Source organism: Ambystoma mexicanum, chromosome 9, assembly GCF_040938575.1.
Source record: "Ambystoma mexicanum isolate Mex_15411 chromosome 9, UKY_AmexF1_1, whole genome shotgun sequence".
NCBI lineage: Eukaryota > Metazoa > Chordata > Amphibia > Caudata > Ambystomatidae > Ambystoma > Ambystoma mexicanum.
Window position 1 is genome coordinate 806,426,117 of NC_090931.1, and position 21,336 is coordinate 806,447,452.

The following is a 21,336-nucleotide window of genomic DNA, read 5'->3' on the forward strand; positions in this document are numbered from 1 at the left end:
TATATCCAAACAAAACCACCCCTTTGCATTCGCTGGAAAATTTGCAGTATCAGTATGTACCCGATCCACACCAGGTGCTGAATATAGCTAAAAAAAATAATGATTTTCCCATACTACCTGAGAAATCAGCTGCAGTTGTAAAGACACTTGAGAGTGGGATATTTTAAGCAATGACCAGAACTTAGTACCATTTTTGCGCTCCATTATATCTAACATACCTTCTGCATCCTTTTGATTTTTTAGCAGATTTGTAATTTTTAGACCATCCCCCTCTAAAAAGATTATAAAATGAGACTCTATAGTGGATTTTTGAATAGCGGGCGTATTCAGCACGGGACATATGGGGAAAACCGCCCCTCATGGTGGAACAGTTCCACAGAGCAATTCAACAGTTTCCAGAGGGACGGGCTCCACAGAACAACATTCTCTAATTTCCAACATAAGTGGCACTGAATTCATCGAGAGCTAGTTTCAAAGCTACGGGGTTATGGTCACTCCCCACAATGTGGTGCTGAAATTGCAGAACCTCACATAGGAAAAAATCTTGACACAAAAATATAGTCCAAGGTTGAACATGACTGACTATTTGGCCACGTGTACCCAGGTGGAATATCTCTTTGGACATAACCATTGGTAACAACCCAATTCCACCTATCTAAGCCCTCTCTAATGTAAATTACCCTTTACTTCAAATGTTTGTAACTGTTTTGTCTGTCTACATGATTAGAGAACTCTACATCCAAACATTCCCTGTTAAAATCAACCAACACAATTACAGAGGCTCCTAACTCAGGGATTGCAGATGTTAATATTTCCAACAAATCATACAGAAAAGACACTAAACTGTTAGTGGCTGGATTAGAATAGACATTGAGGACCACACACCATCTATTTGATTTTTACTTTATTTTGAATTTTTTCAAAATATACAAGTTACATTACGTGCAACTATGCCATGTGATTCCCGATGCCCTTCCCCTCCTTCCCACTCATTGTTCAGAGTTTGAGTTCTTACTATGCATGCGTAAGTGCCCATCTTTTGCAGTCCTGTCGAGCCTTCTCGAAATTGGAGTACGATTCTCGGTGTAGCCTTTGTAAAGTATCTAGTAGATGATCCACTGAAGGTGTATTTATAGAAGCCAAGCCGGAGAGTGGGATATGCTTTACCCCCATCCAACCACCCCTCTCCACCCACCCTCTACCCCAACCTACCAATACTCTCACCCACCCTACCATCACCTCCTCTACCCCCACCTCCACTCTACCGCTATCCACCCACCCTACGCCCCTCTCGATCCCCTCCCACCTCTCTACTCTACCCACACACACCTACCCCCTCAGGCTCTCCAGCCCACAAACCTATACCCTCTATTCCCCCAACCACCTACCTTACCACCTCTCTACCTTCCCTCACACACCCGCTTTATTTTGTACTCCTCTTTCTCCCTCTCTCGCTCATATTTCCTTTCGCTCCTCACCGATGGCCCCTTTTATCAATGGCTTCCACCCTTGCTCTGTTCCTCTTCTCATTGTCTTGCACTCCTGCACACCCCTTCTCGCATCCTCCTTTAAAACTTTGCAGTCTCCTCCTTGCACCCTGATGCCTATAAATGCATAATGTAAATAACAGCAGTACGTGTAAACGCCCAAACTATTGGCATTGCCAATGCTTGTTATTCTAATATTGTGGCCCATTTGGTATGGCAACATGTTGATGACTTCAGACCCATGGGTTCTGACTTACTGAACTTGGGTAACACATCTCAACTAAAATCATTTATCACAAGCGACGCAGCGAGAACTAATGATTTGGCCTCCTCCTTATCGGATTTAATTTAACACCATCTAATATGTGTTTCCACAAAACAACCACAGTTGTTACTTGGGATGTGGCAATGTGTAGGAAACAAGAAGATTGGTTTTAGGTAGCCCATACTCTGTCTGAAAAGCTGGGGATTGTGGACTACAACCCCTGTCTTTAGCACGGCTGCTTTACATTTTATTTCATGGAATTGGTGTGGTCCTGGGAATTTAGCCAGCGCCTTTCACTGCAAGTGGCCTTATAATTACCCTGATATTTTCATGCTCCAGCAGACAATGCTTTTGTAACGTCTTGCTGTGGAAGGCTATAGATCCTTTTTCACCTTAGCTACTAAGGGTATATGTGGGTGACCCTCGTTTTTGGAGGCGGGAGGGGAGCATAGCCATAGACTTAATGTTTAATCTCCACTCCAGTCTTGTTGTGTCGGCTGATCACTCCATAGTCGTAATTGGCCTGTCCTGGCGTAATGGCTCCCGCTAGCAGGACATGTTACTGATCAATCTGTATTTTAACCCTACAAAAAACAAGATCTACAAAATGCATTAACAGATTAGTGGTATTTTGACACTTTGGCTGGGTGAGGGGCACCAAAACATCACTATCGCCAGTGATTTGAATTCCCCATGTGCTGACCATTGGGTAGATTGCTCAAAACATCCTCTTCTGGCTCCTTCCACCTTGAGCACTAAATCAAATGATCAAGCTGCCTTGTTTTGATTTTGAGTGATTTATTACATGCACAAGACAGAATAAATCATATACGGGCGCAGATGACAACTAGGAAAAATAAAAGATCCTGTGAGAAAGAATAGCAGCAGGCATTCTAATTTTATTAACTTTCATCATTTATTTAAATGGGAAATTTTCAGTCTTTCTATAGAGGTCAAAAGTTTCACACTTTCTAATTTCGAATGGGAGTTGGTTCCAGACTTTAGGACCGTAGGCTCCAAAACCTCTGTCTCCTCTCGAGACACATTTTGTTTGTGGGGTGCAGACCAGGGATTTATCCTCTCAGTATAGCTTCCTTCTTGGTTGGTGGTATAATATTTTTATCAGCCAGGTATGTGGGAGAAAGCCCTTTAAGGCATGAACACTAGGCATTCCATCTTAAATTTGATTCTGTCCTCCACCATCAACCAATGGAGGGATCTCTGCATTGATGACACATGATCCCGTTTCCTCAGATTTCCAATTACTCTTACTGCTGCATTCTGTGCTCTTTGATGTCTACCCATTTGTTTTTGAGGGATTCCTGATAAACTATTGCATTAGTCCAGGTGGTGGTTATTCATTGCCCCCACCACGACTGCCCTGTCTTCCATCGGGATATAAGGGAGTATATTTCGTAGTGGTCGCAATGCAAAATTGACTGTTTTCACTTTAGCTCCCACCTGAGTCTCACTATTCAGATTCTTCTGCCACCAGCAGCCCAGGCTTTTAACTTTTTTTGCATACTGCAGTTGTTCCCCTAAAATCAATGGAGGGGGGCTTTGCCTTTCTGGTAGCTTGTTATTCTTTGGACTGAACAATATAATTTCAGTTTTTGCTGCATTTAGTTGTAGATAGTTGTTATTCATCCATTCATTGAGTTCTTTCATACATTGGTTAATTCTCTCAAACACATCTTCACTATTCTGGACCTCAATATATAGCTGCGTATCATCTGCATATGAACGAAATAGCAGACCAAATTTCATAAATATTTTGAAAACAGGACAGAAGTATAGGCTAAAAATAAGAGGGGATAAAGAGGAGCCCTGTGGGACCCCACATTCTAGCTCAACCATTTGTGAGGTGAAGCCAGCCAATATAACCCTTTGAGTTCTATCTTTGAGGAATGATTCGAACCATTTCACAACCTTTTCTGAAGCTTTTCCCACCTGCCCGATCCGTTGTGCCATTATCTGGTGGTTTACGGTATCAAAGGCAGCGGAGAGATAGAACATCAGTAACGCTGTTGATTCCCCTTCCCACCCCCCGTCTGCAACCTCCAGCAAATCATCATGTACAGCTAGAAGAGCTGACTCTGTGCCATGATTTGGGCGAAATCCCGACTGAATGTTGTCTAATAGTTTGTCTTTATCTACGAATGCCTGAAACTGAGTGTACACCACTTTTTCCAGAATTTTCATCGGCCACATCAAGTTAGCCACCGGTAGGTAATTCTCCATTATTTCTGAATCTAAGATGGGTTTCTTTAACAATGGTTTTATTAATGCTTTCTTTAGGACTTTGGGTACTTGGGAGTCTTGTAGTGAATTGTTCACAAAGGTCCTAATGAACAGTGTTAGTTCATTTGCTAGGCGTTTTGCAGCATATGCTGGCATTCTGCATGAAGAGTCATTAGTGGGTTTCAGTTGGCTCAAAAGAGTAAAGATTGTCTTTTCGCCCACTATTTGGAACTGGAAGACTGTTTCCCCTTGATTTATCTTCTCATGTTCCTTTTCTTCCTCTACTTTCTCCTCTGATTCGGGGGCCCTTCCTTGTTCTATATTTCTTAATATAGTGACTATCTTTTCTTTAAAAAAGAGATTGAATTTGTCTGCCTGTTCCTGAGATGCAGTTGTAGTGGAATCCATCCAGGATTTAGACTTCTTGGGTTTTTGGCCTTATGGCTACCATTTCTTTTTTTTAACTGTGATCTTTATTGACATTTATTTTTAAGTTGTTTACAACAAACCATAATCTCAACAACTATTTTTAAATCCTCCCCCAGTCCCCCTTTACACAACGTCTCGTAGTACTGATTACAGTAAACACTATTCTATTTAGGGTGAATTGACAGGAGTACTTCATACATCCATTTCATACCTTAAAGTCAATCGTGAGTTCGGCAAGGCCCACTGCCCCAACATCTCTAACATTTCCTTCGGGGGTAGGGCCCCCACACACACCTCTGGATCGTTCCCTGTTACTTTTCACCCATCTCCCTCCTCACAGGCTCCCCAATGCCTTCTGCCTCCCATGTGGCCATCCAACATCCCCATTCCTCCTGAAATCCCCCCAACCGATCATTCACTCTGGCCATCGGCTTTTCCACGATTACCATAACATAAAGTAATTTTTTCCCAGTCTAATCTTGTTGGGGTGTACTCCCCCTTTCATCTCTGAGCCATCGTCACTCGAGCGGCTCTCAACATTGTTTCTAGAGGTCTCGACAGTCTGTATTTCGACCTGACAATGGTAGGGAGCTTCAGAAGTATTTGAAGTGGGTCCAGCTCTAAATGTTCCCCAGAAACCTCTTTGATCCAGCTTAGGAACTCCGCCCAAAACACGTGTGAGAAGGACCCCACCTGGCCACACCCTCTAGGATATTTGGGAGAAGTCTGGGGGAACATCCTTGACAATCTAAGAGGATCCTGATACCACCCCTGTAAAAGCTTGAAGTTATGTTCCATCATGGCCGTGAGCAAGTTCCCATGAAAGGCTATCTTGTATATCTGATCCCATTCTCCTCCCTCCATTTCCCTATTCGCGAGTTCTTCACAAAGTTGCTTACATTTCTGCCTTCCCTCTGGGTCCCCCGTAATTAGCACCTTATGGAGTCGTGATACCATCCCGATCCTAGTTGTAGCTGAATTCAGAGCCCTCTCAAGATCTCTAGATAATGGATCCATTCACTTGGGATCTGTGAGTATCCCCGTAAGTCTCAGGTGTAATCGAAGATCAGGATCTGTACCGTCGGCATTGCCTCTTGCAGTTCCTCTATAGATTTTATGAGACCCTGATTGAAAAGCTGGCCTGCACGCTCCAAACCCTGTCCGAACATTGCTGCCAGAATTTATGCCCATCAAGACCTATTTGTGGGCCGCAGACAGGGTGAGGGCCATGTAGACGGGGCAGCAGTTGCCTTCCCTCTGTGCCATGTTGCCCAGAGGGCTCCCAGGGTCGGCTGGCTCCTCGGACTAGGTGGGATTTCCTTTAGTGGGGCCCAGAGATAATCTCTCTCCTGCCTAGGGTGCACCTCTAGATCTTCCAAGAATGTCCAGAAAGTCCTCTGGTCCTCCCTCATGTGTTCAAACATAACCCTCCGCTGTGAAGTCCTGTAATATCCCTGGAGGTCCGGGAAGCTAAATCCCCATTCGTCCCTTGGAAGAGTTGGAGTCGATTTTTAAGTCCAGCTTTTTTGTTTCCCCAAATGAACCTAGACGCTGCTGCATTGAGCTTCTTAAAGAATCCCTCTGGGATAATGACCGGGAGCGATGTAAAGAGATAAAGAAGGCAAGGTAAGACATTCATTTTCATCGAGGCCGCTGGACCATACCATGATGGGACGGAAGGCTCCGCCCTTTTCAAATCTGCCTTGATTATTTCCAATATAGGGTTGTAATTGCACTTGAATAGTCTCGGCAGATCTTTAGTCAAGTGTACCCCCAGGTACTTGATGCTTCTCTCCTCCACCTTCATCTCACATATCCTCGTCTCTGAGTCTAGGTTAGAATACCCCTTGCCCGCTGGCATCACCCTGGGTTTGCCTGCATTGATTTTAAGGCCCAAAAATGCTCTGAATCTGGATGGGAGGGACCAGTTTGGGTAGGGAGCTATGTATTATGGACAGCTAAAATGTCATCTGCGAAGAGTGATGGTGTAAATTCAGTTCCCCCTCGAATGATCCCTTCAATCTTCGGGTTAGCCCTAATGGACATGGCCAATGGGTCCATAGCCAAGGCATACAAGAATGGGGGAAGAGGGCAGCCCTGGCAGGTGCCTCTAAACAGTTGGAACAATTCTGTCAGCTTCCCGTTAACCTGTAAGTGAGCCGACGGTGCCTTGTACAGGGCTGCCACCCAGTTTCTAAATAGTCCTGTTTTATTTAACACCTCCATCATGTACCGCCACTCAACCCGGTCAAAGGCTTTCTCAGAGTCAATGGTAACAATGCCCAACTCCCCACTTCTCTGTTCCGCATAATGCATTAGATCTATGGTTTTCTTGATGTTATCCGTGCCTTGCCTTCCCTTAATAAAGCCCACTTGATCCCAATGAATTAGGGTTGGTAACACCCCTTCTAAATCTGTTCCCCAAACATTTGAATAGGAATTCCACATCCAAATTTAAACGGAATACTGGCCTTTACAATGAGCATAGTCCCCGATTCCTGCCTTCCTTGGGGAGAACAACTATAATTGCTCCCATCATTGTCGTCGGAAGGGAGCCACCCTCCAGGACTGCGTTAAATACTCTCACCAGGCACAGAGCCAAAACTGACCTATACTGTTTATAGAATCGGACTGTGAAACCATTGCTTCCTGGGGTTGTGCCCCCACCTCCCCTTCATTCCCTTGATCATTCTGACCACCTCCTCTTCATCTACCAAGTACTCTAGAATTGTTGCTGTCTCCTCTGGGAGGCTTTGGAAGGGCAGCTGGCACAGGAACTCCATGGCATTCTGAGGCATATAGGGATTCAAAAAAGGCCTTAAACTGCTCTCTAATCCCCTGTCAGAACTCTCTATGAATTCCTAACTGGAGTTCTGCTCCGGCAGTTGAATCCGTCGTGTAGCCAACGAGTTCTTTCTGCCAATGTACCTCTCCGGGATGTCGAGAAAATCTCCTGAGAAGTCTATTGACCCAAAGATGGATGGACGCCACAGGATCCCGCTGACCTGTAAAGGAAAGTCAAGATTAATACCACAATGCATATTGAGAAAACAATATTCAAGACGAGAGGTTTTGTACCTTATGTCCAGCAGGAGTGTCCCTGTAACTGGTTTAGAAATCCTGTTGTGATTCTAATTGGCTTATCCTATGACAAGGACAACACAATGATTTAGAACTGTGGGTTGTCTAAACAGTGACTATAACTGTAGCATAAAAATTGAATGAAGTAAAGAAAAACACTCTTACCAAAAAACACGATCTAGAGTTCCATAGAAAACTTAACCGTCCAGAAGTAGTTCGGTGAATCACTGAACAACCGTCGGCACGAGGACGCCTAATAGAGTTCCAGAAAGCAATCCAAGTTCCAGCGATGTGAAGAAGTTCAAGTAAGTTGAAAGCAATAGCAGGTTACAGTGTGAGTGGAGATTCCAAGAAGTAACGCAGAGGGGTTTAAACGCTGAAGTAAAGGGACAACATGTTACTCGTCCGTGGTCATGAATACACAAATTCGTGGTCGGGTGGATTCCGGGTCGATAACAATGCGGGTAGAATGAAGTACATAATCGGAAGAGAATGCAGGTCGGAAAATGTTCCAAATGTCGTAACGGGGCTTTCTTCAATACTAAGCAGGCAAGGAGCAAGACGATCGATATCCGTGAGACGAAGCTGGGTCATAAATCAAGAGGACAAAAAAAGTCACTAGATTCAGTAAGGTTGTAGAAAACTATTTCAGAAGCAGTGAATTCAAAAACAGGCGGGGCATAAGTAGGAAGATACTGAAATCACATGACATCGTGGGAACGGGTCTATCGTGAGAAAACACGTGACCGAATGAACGCGAAAGGACAGCGTTTCCACGGTAACCCCCAACGCCGCCGAACAGAGACCCAGCAGATAGTTGTCGACTTGGGAATACACAGGCAGCGTGGATCAGATGCTTTGTTGGGTAGATGGGAGGCATATGTAGGGAAGGAACCACCTGCCGGGAGAAGTGGTTTCGACCTCCCAGAATACCTGGGGCGCCGTAGTTTCCTGACATCCCCCATGTGTCGTAAACCCTCCGGCCCCCATTGGTCTCCATATTGGTCACCACTCTACTCTTCCGTTCCTCCTGTAATTTCCAGGCCAATATTTTGTTGAGAAACAGTAATTTTCTTTGTGTCTTGATCCAATAATGTTTTTAATTGGGCTTATCGTCTAAGCTTCTTCACCTCCCTGGGTGTAAACTAGAGCGCCCCCGGCCCCCTTCCCTTGACTATCCGAATTCCCGTTATCTTCTCGCCATCTTCTCCCTTAGTTACTGTTAGTTACTGTTCTTGTCGGGACCGTTCCTCCTCCTTACATGAGCCCATTTCTATTAGTACACCCTGTATAGCAGCCTTGAAAGATTCCCAAAGAGACTGGATCCCTACTTCTCCATTATCGTTGTATTCAAAGTAGTCCTTCACTTCAGAGAGCAGGGTTTGCGCTATTTCTTTATCTTTAAGGAGGAAGTCTTTGCACATCCACCTGCCTCTTATTTTCCCAGCCGCCCAGTTCCCAACCACCACTTTCACTAGGCCATGGTATGACCATGGAACCGTTTCAACCTGCAAGCTCGAGATCTGAGGGTGACGTCAATCAACACTAAATCAATTCTTGAATAGGATTTATAAATCAGGGAGTAGTATGTGAATGGTCTTCACCCCCTTCGTTTATATCAGGGAGTCAGACAACCCAAGATCCTTGTTCACTCCCCGGAATCTTTCTGAGACCCTCCCACCCGACCTGATCCCCCTCCACCGCCTCTGATCTGGAGCGATCCTTAACTGGATCGAGAACCATATTGAAGTGTCCTTCGAAAACCAAAGAACCTTCCACAAACTCCGACAGCCTATCTCTGAGTCCCTCCCAGAACTGTATTTGCCCCACATTCGGGCAATATACCAAACCCAAGGTCAGTGGGATACAAGCAAGTGTGCCCTTGAAAAATACCTTCAAAAATACATACCTCCTTCCACGTCAATCATCTGCCACTACCTCGAAATGAAGGCGTTTGGAAAGAATAATCGCCCCCCCCCCGCCCTTTTTATTTTTTTATTTTTACAGTTGTTGATGCACCGTAGACCTTCCCCACTACATTTGTTTTCAAAGCCGGTTCCTCCCTCACTACCCAGTGCATCTCCTGGATCATAATGACATCTAACTGGGCCTTTCGAAATTCCCTCAGCAAGAGGGATCTCTTTGTCACGGAGTTGGCCCCCCCCCCCCTTACATTACGGGAGCCAATCATTATGTCAATAGCCATGACTCATCCCTTCTATGCCCTCTTGTGGTAATCCGTACCTCCCTTCATAAAGCCTTGTTGACAATGCCTTGTAATGAGTTTTGTAACCCAATGGTCTTCACCGCAGTGTTTGAGACTTTCGAAAGTAACCCCCTTGAACTTTTAACTGTTCACCCTCATCCCCCTGTCCCCCCTCTCCCAAGCATCCAGGCTAGGTCAACCAGTAAAGCGACCTCTGACTGGACCATCACCCCTCGACTACAACACAGCTCAACTTCCGAGCCCCCCGGGCTGGAATCGACAAATTTCTATTATCAAAACAATTATCGAACAATCCCTGTATTAACCACTTGACCTTTCCCCGTATCAAACTCCAACTCAAAGTCTCCCCTCTTGAAAACCTACCTTTGGTCGTTAGGGTAGCACTTCACCACCCACCCCCCTCCCTCTAACACCCCTGATTGATATTGGTATTGACCCTCAGTGGTACAGTTTCATCATTAGTGTGACATCACCACCACCGCAGCCACCCAGGCCAGGCCACCTCCGACCCTCGTCCCAAGATGGGTTGGGCCCCGCCGAGGGGGCACCACCATCCCTTCAGATAAAATCTAGGTCCCCAAGGGCTATAAACAACACCCGGTTACAACAAACCCCCTCAGTGCTCAGGGAGATCCCTTGGTGAGGTTGGTGCGCGGGGGGGGGGGGGAGTTGTTGAGCTTCCTGAATTTGCGTGAGCCTGGCATGCGATGCTTGTTGGATTGTTTTATGTTCCACTGTTCTTCCTTGGTTTGGTTTTCCCTCTCACCGAACCGCTTCTCCTGGGGCCCCACCAGTTCCTCCGTAATTCTTTGTATGTCATCTTCACTGATCAATTGGTACTTATGCCCATCGTTCTCAAAGAAAATTGTAAAAGGGAAGCCCCATCAGTAGCTAATACCCTTCATGTTGAGCCATTTATTCAGTGGGCTGCACAGCCTGCGCCTCGTCAGCGTGATCAATGATAAGTCCTGGAAGACAGTAATCCTCGCTTCTACCTGGGTAACCGTCCCTTTCTGTCGTGCCTTGTCCAGTATTCTTGTTTTCTCAGGGTATTGGTGAAGCATGCCAGCACTGACCTTGGGTGTATTCTGTCTATTCTGGGTTTGTCTATTGAATCATCCTCAAATAGTGTTTTAGCCACCTCATGTATTGCTCTTTTGAGGTCCCTCTCTGTTTGACCCTCCTTTTCCTGCATCCCAAAAAGCATAGATTGTTTCTCCTTTATCTGTTTTCAGAATTGTCCATCTTCACAGTTATTTCTGACTCTCTCCTTTCCAATTCCTCTATTCTCATGTTCATTTGTGTTTCTAGAGTATCTAAGGAGGTATGGTTATTCTCCACTTGTTCTAGCCTTTCGTCCATATTGCCAACTCGTTGGTTCAATTTGTCCAAATTTCCCCCTATGTCAGTTCTCATGCCCCTTATTTCCTCCATCAAGGACGCTATGTCTCTTTTGGTGGACATTTGGTCGTTGGCCTCCGTCGCCATGGTTCTATCGCGGATCAGTGACTTTGAAGATGGAGACTGCGAGTAGTGAAACTGCTGTAGGGAAGACCTTCAGTCCATGTGTGGCCAAGTGCTCCCTGTACCACCCATGGAGAAATGGGGCGATCAGAAAATACAGGGCTCTGTCAGGGTGCAGCCTGCCCCAGGTTTCAAATGCAGTGTGCGCCCTGGCACTGCACAGTCACCTCCAGTGTGCAGGGTATTATTCTGGGTCCTGGTTCTCTGTCACATCCCCTTGTAGGGCTCCAGTTATTTCTATCTCCCCCTTATCGCCCTCCAGGGCAGTGCGCAGCCGAGCGCAGCACCCGGTAACCCTCTCCAGCTGTCCCAACCCCCACACTCCGACTGGACTCTTCTGTGTTCGAATGGGGGGGGGGGGACTCTCTTCACCACTTTGTACTCTTGGGGGAGGGGTCACAGGGAGGAAGGTGGGGACCTCCCCTGCAGGGTACGCCAAAAAAGCCTTGGCCGTAGGCCATCCGCAGAGGGATTGGAAGCTGGGGCCCAGCCAGGACCGAGTCCGTCGGCAAGATATAGTCCGGCCCAGTGGCCGCACTTGGGCACTTTGAGGAGTTACTCTTGGGGCTGGCAGCATGGAAACGTCTAGGTTGGGGGGGGGGGGCCTGGACCAGCCGTGCCGACGAGGTACCCTTCAGGAAGGCCTCCCCCAGGTGGCCTTCTGGGAGGGATCTTGCTGCTGATGGGGAAGTGAGGGGCAATCCACTCACTGGGTCTGGTCCCCTACTCAAGGGGTTGGTGGGGGCTTGCAATGGGGCCTCTCCACTGCTCCTCCAGGACCCTGGTGGCTTCCTTGTTGGGCCCGGACCTGTTCACCCGGCCAATCAAGGCACAGGTGGAGCTGCAGCCTCACGTGCGCAGGCAGCCCTGGGTTGGTGGAGCTCTACCTCGGAGCCCGCCACAACCTTCCTCCGCTCTGCCCGTGTTGTGGCTGATTGCCTCGGCCGATGTGCACATAATGTTGCCACCAGGTGCCTCCCCTGGGGTGCCGGGGGGGTGCTGCGAGCCCTGCAGTCCGTTCGTGTCGGGGAGGGCAAAAGGGGGGCTCCAGGGCCCTTTTGCTCGAGGGTGGACCGGAGCTTGGATTCAAGGTGTGCTCAACCCTGCGTCCCCTGGTGGCTTCCGTCTTGTGGTAACATTTTATGGCCACCTGGGATTTATCATTACTTATACTGATTTGAGAAATCTATACCAGATCAACCAGTATTTTGGAAAAGAGGTTCACAATCTTCTTGGATAGAGCACATTTTGGTATCTAAGAATATTTTAATGAATTTCTCAGACATCCGTATGAGTTTTAACGGGCTTGGAGATCATGCTCTTCTTTCCGTCAATCTCCACTCATCCGCCATTGGCTATAATGCACATATACCGTCCTTGGCATTTTGTACTGTGGATGAGAAAAGAAACCAGGTTAAATGGAATAGAAGATTGATGGAAAAATGTACAGCTGTTCTTGCAAATGACTGTAGGGTATTTGATCTTTTAGGGGGTTATTGGAACTTTGACGTAAACAATTATACTAAAACGGTTTCCAGAGTTCTGTCTTAACATCACCGGGAAAGGAATTATTTTGTTACAGAAGACTTATTTGCATGTTTACAATCAAAGGATTGATGCAGCAAAAAAATGGAAACGGGCGATCTAGAACGCCCAATTTATAATCTATTCAGTTTATTCAGGAAAAAAAGTTCTTCAGTCCTACAAAAACCTGATTAAGATCTAAAAGCTATCTTATTCAAAACTGACGGCCAAAACATGCTCTTGTAATTAAATGGGAAAGGTGCTCCTAGATTTTGGGAGCTCACCAATAAAATCTAAAAAAAACCATGAGGTGCACTCCAATATTATCCCAATTAACTTGAGTTACTTTTGTATTTAAATCTGTGGCCGATTGCAATCAAACTACAGGGAACACATGGTTTGTTGATTAGGCTGAAGTGTTCTCTATACAATAGATATGAGGTCATTTCTAAAATGAATCCCTCTAAAACCCTTGGTCTAGCCCATTTGGCTCTGATAATGCTAAAATATGAACCAGAGCTGTAGACGAATATTCTCCGTAACCTTTTTCTTGGAATAGCCAGTACATATAAGCCTCCAACTACCTGGCATTCATCCATCATCCGATCTTCAAAAGGGGTGACAAAATGAACCCTTTAAAATTACCAGCCTATTGCCATTCTAGATGCCCCAAGTAAGGTGTTCTCTTCCTTATTTTTGAGGGAGCTGGACACAATGGTTGTCAAACTCAAACTTCTTTCAAAATACAAAGTAGGGTTTTGCAAAAGGCTGGGAACTACCTTAAATGAGGCCATATTAGCACATCTAAATGCTTGGGCACATAGTCCACTGTCCAGGCCAATTTATTTTGCAAGCATGGACATGTCCTGTGCTTTTGACCGTGTTCTGTGGACTAATATTCAAACTTGGGGGAAACCTGATACTTTGGTCCAGTTATTTGCTTTACTTCATGCAGATACTAACATTAGGATCAGACTGACTGCAGATGATAATCAATCCCGCGTTATCCAAACTTTTATAGGACTAAAACAGGGTTGCATCCTTGCTACGCTATTATTTAATTTGTATTAACTAATACAAATTCTCATTTGCAGATACGCCAGAGCGCCTGGGGACCAACTCATTCATTGTCTTGCTCTTGCCGACCAATCTCCTTTTGTTCAATTCAACCCTGATTAGCTTTCAAAGGAAAATGTCTGTTTTCATTATATGCTATAGACAACAACCTTCTGGTTAATGGTACCAAATCAAAGGTTTTAATCTCTAATAGACGTACACCTAAACTTATGACCTGTACTATGGATAGAGTTAAATCCCTTAAATATTTGGGATTGATCTTCAACAAAACCTTACAGTAAACATTTAAGAGAATTTGAGAGCAAGGATGGCACCTTAACAGCTCATCTGAATGTACTTGAGTACTTTTCTATAGTTTTATATATTCCGATATGATGCAATCTTTCTTTTGTGTTTCTTTTATGGTAATTGTGTTGTATGAATTGTGAGGTTTTGCATAAACCATATCACCGTTTTTATAAAAGTGGCTCCATTCTCTTAAACTCAATCAGCTTATACTTGTTTCATTCTATATTTCTTTTGTATAGCTGGCTTTCCATTTTCTCTTATATGGGTAGCTCCCATTTGTGGCTTCCTCTGATTCCCTTCTCATCTTCTCTGTGGACCTGTGCTTTGTAATTTTGCAGAGAGAGCTTTAAGAGCTTTATTTTTACTTATCTCCTTAAGAAAATTAAGGCCATCGTCCTCCATCAGACTTGCTTTCTTTTGCTCATGCCTAGGTCATATCCTGGCTATCTGGCCAGTGCTATGCTGCATAGTATCGTAGTCTATTCATTAGCCGCCATTAAAAAATGTGCTCCCTGCTTCTACGTTGGTGACAGGTCGTGAAGTGCAAACAGTTCAGTTCCTTCCTTGCCCAACGTCATTGGCTCAGCAGTTACCAGTGACCAAACTAGTTATGTTCCTGAAAAGTTCAATTGGTGATTCTTGTAGTCTAGATCTCCTAAGATTGTAGCTGCCACTTTTTTGGGGCGGGGCTTTTCTTATTCTTCTAAGCCCTTTATTACAATGGGTATTAACCTCTTGAATTCCCTGCCTCCTAGTATGCCCTTTTTGACAAACATTCTCATGAAGGGCCTGAGCCAGTTCTCCAGGTGAGATTTTGAAGTGGATGTGTTTTACTCCCTATTTTTTAAAAGTTGGGTGTAAAAATATTTTTAGAGAGTAAAAATGTAAGTCCAATTCCCAATGGGATTAGTTCAACAGCGTGTAAAAATGTTTTAACTGGAAATCAGTAATATTTATTTAACATATATTTATTGGCACCTACTTATTCATGCACAGTAAATGATGCATGTTTACTTAAAGTCAGGCAGTACTAATAGTAGTTTCTTCCTACGCTATTGTGTTCCCTCCTGCTCCAAATACACCCATGGAGCGGTGGGTGAAAGCAAGGGCACAAGGTTATATGTGTCTGTTTTCTATTTTTTGTTGGGTGTCATTTTACTCCCCCTTTTTATTTTTTGGGAGCATTTTCCAATTTTTAGGGAGTAAAAGGGACTGATACACCCCTTATCTGTAGGGCTGGCCGGAACTCTTCTGTTCTTGTTTCCCATTTTATTTTTTGCTACACAAACCATGGATACAGTAGATGAGGATATGGATGAGACACTTGAGATGAAACCAAAAAGTACATTTGATCCCCCAATTGATCAATATGTTCAAATTCAAAGTTGAAAAAGACTTGAAGAGAATTAAGTACAACTCAAGAGTTCAATTTAATCTTGAAGACTCCCAACTCAAAGAAATTGAATCCTTAGCGAAAGATCTTGAGTTAACAATTAAACCTGCTGACAAAGGGGGTGCAATAGTGGTTATGGATTCTAGTTTCTACCACACACAATGCAAGGACATGTTGGATGATAACAGTACCTACCTTCGGTTGGACAGTAATCACACGGTCCAAATCAGAGCTATAATTGAGGATTGTGTGAATAAAGCATTTGACGATGAATGGATCAATGTGAAAACTAGGTCTTTTCTACTGAAAAAACACCCGATAATTCCTGTACTGTATGGACTTCCAAAAATTCACAAAAATCAACTCCATTCCCCGCTGAGACCAATTGTTGCGGGGACTGATAGTATCTTAGACCCTCTATCTAAATATGTAGATGGGATTCTACAACCTTTGGATCAACTTATCCAGATTTATTTGAGAGACACTACAGACTTCATTTTGAATGTCAATGAGATTACTTGTTTGTCTTCAGAATGCATTCTATTTTCAATGGATGTATGCAGCTTATACACATCGATCCCACATCAGGAGGGGATCAAAGCTGTAGAATGGTTATTGTTACAATCCCACAGTTGGTGGTGGAATTCATAATCATTTTACACAATAGTTACTTTAGGTATCAAGATCATTATTTTGCACAAATTTCGGGAACATCGATGGGGTCAGCGATGGCCCCTGCATATGCTAACATCTATATGTATTGGTTTGAAAAACAGTTTGTACTGGACATAATTGAATGGTCTACTAAGATTATTATTTGGAAAAGGTACATCAACGATATTTTGGGGGTCTGGTGTGGCTCCAAAAGTGAACTGGAAGAGTTTTTTGCCTATCTCAACAGCGTACATTGACGCATTAAGTTTACTCTTGAAATTGGCGACCCCAAATTACACTTTTTAGATGTTCAGTTGGAAATTGTCAACAATCAGATTAAAACATCATTATTCCACAAACCGACCAATGTCAACAGTTTACTACACTATGCGAGCTTTCATCCTAAACCTATGATGGCAAGTTTACCATACAGTCGGATCTTACGTCTTAAGAGAATAATCACAGATTTTGAGGTTTTCCAAGGAGAATGCGAAGCTTTAACCAAAAAATTCACCTCCAGAGGATATCCTAAAGAAATCCTAGAACAAGCTCAAACTAGGGCTCATCCGATTTCAAGGGAACAACTCCTCAATCCGAAACCCAAGAAAGAGACCGCTTCAATCCTACACATCTCAAAGTACTCAAGACAAAGCTTTCACATTAAAAGAATTTTGCAGAAACACTGGTCTATTCTACATCATGACTCCACACTACTTGAACAGTTTCCACGACCCCAAATGATGGTGTACAGAAGAGGGGTTAACCTTAGAGACAAGGTGGTTAAAGCAGAAAGGGGACCTAAACAAACACAGTTGACACTTGTGACCAAAAAGAAGGGAACATTCCTGTGCTTGTCATGTAGCCATTGTAACATGTGGTCAAAGGTGAATACATTTTACACCCGCAGACGGGGAGAAAAATTAAACTCAGAGATTTTGCCACATGCAGAACCACAGGTGTGATCTACAGCATTAAGTGCCCATGTGGCCTTTTATACATCGGTCAAACAGCAAGGTCGGCGCGTGAAAGATGGACTGAACATAAATAACACATACGGTGTAAAAATGAAAAATCCCCTGTAGCAAGACACTTCACCAATGAGAGACATAACGTGGCACAGTTAAGATTCACCATACTTGAAGTAGTTAAAAACTCACAGAGGGGGTGATTATGCAAGGATTATGGCTCAAAGAGAGATGTTCTGGATTGATTTCTTGGATACCGTCTCTCCCAGAGGTCTCAATGAAGACTTTTCCCTGAATTGTTTCATTTAAGTATTCACCAGTAGGGTTTGAACATCGTCCTCCATTTTGGCTCTTATGGTTTGGACTGGTTATAATCAGAAGTTGGGCTCATGTCAGGTTTATGAGTTGGTTGACTACTTAGTGTTCGTATTGTTCTGATAATGAATGATACATCATTAATCGAAAGGTTTAAATGCATCTATTTAGAGGTTTAATACACTAGGTACCCCTCTGCTACTTGTTGACTCTGGAGTCTTTTTTCCGTGTCTACTTTCTAGACACTACTTTCATTTTTATTTGATTTTTCTATATATTTTTTTTTTAAATCCCTTTCATTTTTTCTGAGATCATCCATCTTTTTAAATGTCCATAGTACCGATTTAAGAGTTGAGTGGCACCTCTCCATGGGTGTGTTTAATTATTTGTGTCACGTTCTTTGGTCATGTGACACAGCCATGTGACGACGTAATGAAGGTACTTACCATTGGGGTTTACATCTGGGATCCAAGTTTATATAGATCGAAGTACTGTATACACCCATTATTTTTCTCACTCCGGCAATACTAACATCTCTGTGGAATAGGTTCTGTCCTTTCCGAGTCGCTTGAATTTGTTTCGCCTTTAATTTCCGGGTCACATGACTGTCATGTGACCGCGTCTCTTCCTGTTTTCATTTTAACCGGTAGAGATTGCTCATTCCGAATGCGGACACCGTACGTGTGGTGCACATTAGACAGCAACTCCAAGATCCTGTCTATAAAGACAATTAGCCTTTCGAATTGTAAGTACATAGATTATTACTGTTTCTATAAATACTTGGAATACTCGATCCTAAAGATAGTGACTCACCCATCCTTGTGGCTTACTTCTGTCTCTCTTTTCAGTACGCAATTTCAGAATATAAGGAGGCTAAAATAGTCTTTTGAACATCGGTGCCATCTTTTTATGACAAGTGCAGTAGGAGATATTGATGGTCTTTGGGAATACAGTACTAATAAAAGACCGTTTTGTTCACTATTGAGGTAAAGATAGTCCACAGATGGATATTGTTGTTCTTAATAAGACAGATACCGATACTACAACTTTAATCACTGGTTTTACGGTTTGCTCTAGGATCTTCACTACTCCCTATATACTTCATCTTGATACACACCAGAGGTCCCGTTGTCCGGTGGTCTCTTCATTGTGGATTTAGAGTGTATTCCTACTCCCTTCTAAACTCTGGGTAAGAATTGAGCTTTTTTCACTTTACTATTATGACCTTCTCTTTAAATCCGGAACTCTATGGTTCCCTTTTGATCTGATTCAGCAGTTGAAGCGTATTGACCCGATTTAATATTCATGTATTTTGCAAGACCACACAGAAAGACATACTAGAGGTCATTCTTTCCATTATCTTGCTTCTAATTTCATGCTTTGGAGTCACACCAGTATTCAATTTTGGTTTACTGATTATGAAGAAAATGATAATGACCCTATATAGTATGAGCTAGGTTGCTTTGTAGCTGGTTTAGAGTGATGATTGATAATAATTTGTTCACGGTATGTATATGTGTAATTGCAGATTTCTTTTACTCCTGAAGAAGGGGAGTTTCCCCGAAACGCGTAGCGTTGGAAATCACATCGCAACATAAGAACACTGTGGTTGCTCCTTGTTTCATTTTGTTTTTTACTATGGCCATATGTGAAAATCACTTATATTTATGTATATTTTAAGGTTTAATTAACAAACATTGATGTTTTCAACTTTTGTTCATGTATCTAATATTCAATTACATATCTTTTGAAAATTTAAGTATTGTATTGACTGATTTTTTTCAGCTTTAATGGTGTACAGGGGACGGGAGTGTCTTTAAATTTAGACACTTTGTGTAGTTCTTGTTTCCCATCATGGATCTATGTATAATGCTAAATTGTCTTTACTACATAAATGTACATTTTAGTTCATTAGGGAATCTTTACTTGCACATCAAACATTGCACTAGAATACACTACTGATCGCAAGCACTTCTAACAAATGATTTCACAATTTGCCATGCTGCTTTCTCTATCCATAATGGTTCTGAGAAATGCCTTAATCCAGCCCATGAATCGTGGGTTCTATTGCCGTGATTTTCTTAAGTGTGTCCTTCCGTGAAAGTACCCTGCTCTCATTGCCATATCGGCCACCCAGAGTAGCACATCCAAAATTAGTTGCACTGACAGGGCGACTTCAGTAGAAGTCCACATGACCACAAGCAATAAGTCAAATTCAAGAAGCACTGCAGAAAGTTTAGAAGACTAACAAAGTTAGAAAACTGAGTCCCAAAACTGGAATTCTGCCCTAACGTAAGGCAGTGCTGGATTTGCAAACGGAGGTGTCTCTTATATAGGTGTAGGGAGCGGAACATATAAGGGTGACGTTTTGTGGACTCATTTTAAAACGAGGGTGAGTAATTTATACAACAGGTTTCGAAATTGAGGTGAGCTGGGAGCTATTTAGCTCCTGCTTGTGGCCTAGAAAAGCCTGGTTAGCTTGACACCAACAGCTACCACAAGCTACCTTTGGCTTCCCAGGCCAATGGATGCCGAACAAACACACCGGTGTGATTTATCTCTGTGTGTTTGGGGCAATCTCTAAATAAACATTACAACCTTTAAGGCATAAGGGGTCTTAGATAGTGAAAGTAATAGGTGTGCATCTTATGTGGTAGTTAGATCTGCAGAATACTATGTACTAGCTCCTGGTTCCCCATTGCAGCTACTAGTCACAGGCTAATGCTGGATACTCGGGAGCTGCTTTTAGTTCACGCTTATCAAATCTTATTTTCGATTCCCTGTACAGTGCTGTCTTTTGAATTTTGTCAGTTGGCCTGTCACCTAAAACTGGAGATGGCATGGCCTGTTACTATAGTGGAGTGCAGACAACAAAGTTTTAAGCTTTTGGAATGTGTTGAAAAGAGTAGCAGTGTACTACATTTCTAAAGCCAGTGGACATAATGGAAGAATAGCTGTCGATATGGTAAATTGAGCAAATTGGAGAGGTGAATGAAATTTGTTTAGATTGAGGAGAGTCTTTGACATTACTGTCACCAAGATTCTGTGGTAATCCATATACCACTTTTTAAAACTTTCTCCTAATGACAATAGCTTACACAAAGGAAAAGTGGTGAGGAATGCTGATTTGGGTGTTTCTGGGTGGGAAAATCTTTTGACCGCCCCCTTTTTAATGTATTTGTTTTTGCATCCAGCCACTCCTTATACAATGTGGTGTAACCGACAAACGGGAAAGGACCCTATTCTGTTTAGCATGTCCATTGATCGAATCAAAAAAGGTGGGGTTTTCCTCATAGGTTTGGCACCAATGTAGGAGATAACACCTAGAAGCATGTTGCACTGCACTTAAAGGTTGATTGGGCAATTTAGAAGTTTCTTACTTTTGATACCTGTTGTCCAGAAAAATTGGAACCATTTGAGACTGCAAAAGCAGCATTGGTGATGGCAGCACGGTTATCTTAAGAAATTACATAATTGACCGAGCTCTCCATACCCAACTGCAAAGCGCCATTCTTTCTAGCTAGACTCCAAGCATTCCTTCAAGGCTGACCGCAAGACCAATCTGTCGGCTTGGTATGAACTGAGCTTTCTGTGCAGCAGGATCAAACCAGTCCTCTGACCCAGCAGCTTCCGCTCCTGCATTGAAAGTGTCAACATTTACTTGCCCCTGAACACAATTTGTTATGCCACAGCATGTCTCATGTCGGGGCCAACTGATCACATCTCCCCCCCAAGTTTAAAGACCTAGTCCGGCTACCAGTCCAAGCCAGCATTCATTTGAAGTATCTCCATATTATGTACAAAGCCATACAAGCCAGAAAACTGTTGCCCTGTCGAGGACCACCTATTTACCGGATGCTGATGCA

The 21,336-nt window shown here is 43.5% G+C and overlaps 1 protein-coding gene across 8 annotated transcripts in view; it reads left to right on the forward strand.

Annotated features, from left to right (window-relative positions):
* KCTD18 (potassium channel tetramerization domain containing 18) overlaps positions 1–21,336 on the forward strand; it is a 465,170-nt gene that overhangs the window by 19,476 nt on the left and 424,358 nt on the right. Inside the window, exon 1 of one of the 8 annotated variants that reach the window (XM_069615786.1) lies at positions 18,548–18,659. The exons of 6 other annotated variants lie outside the window; for them this stretch is intronic. The gene's annotated coding sequence lies outside the window, so the exon portion shown is untranslated. Of the gene's footprint in view, positions 1–18,547; positions 18,660–21,336 lie in introns of those variants that run through there. One more of the 8 variants, XM_069615790.1, reaches the window with a different exon arrangement.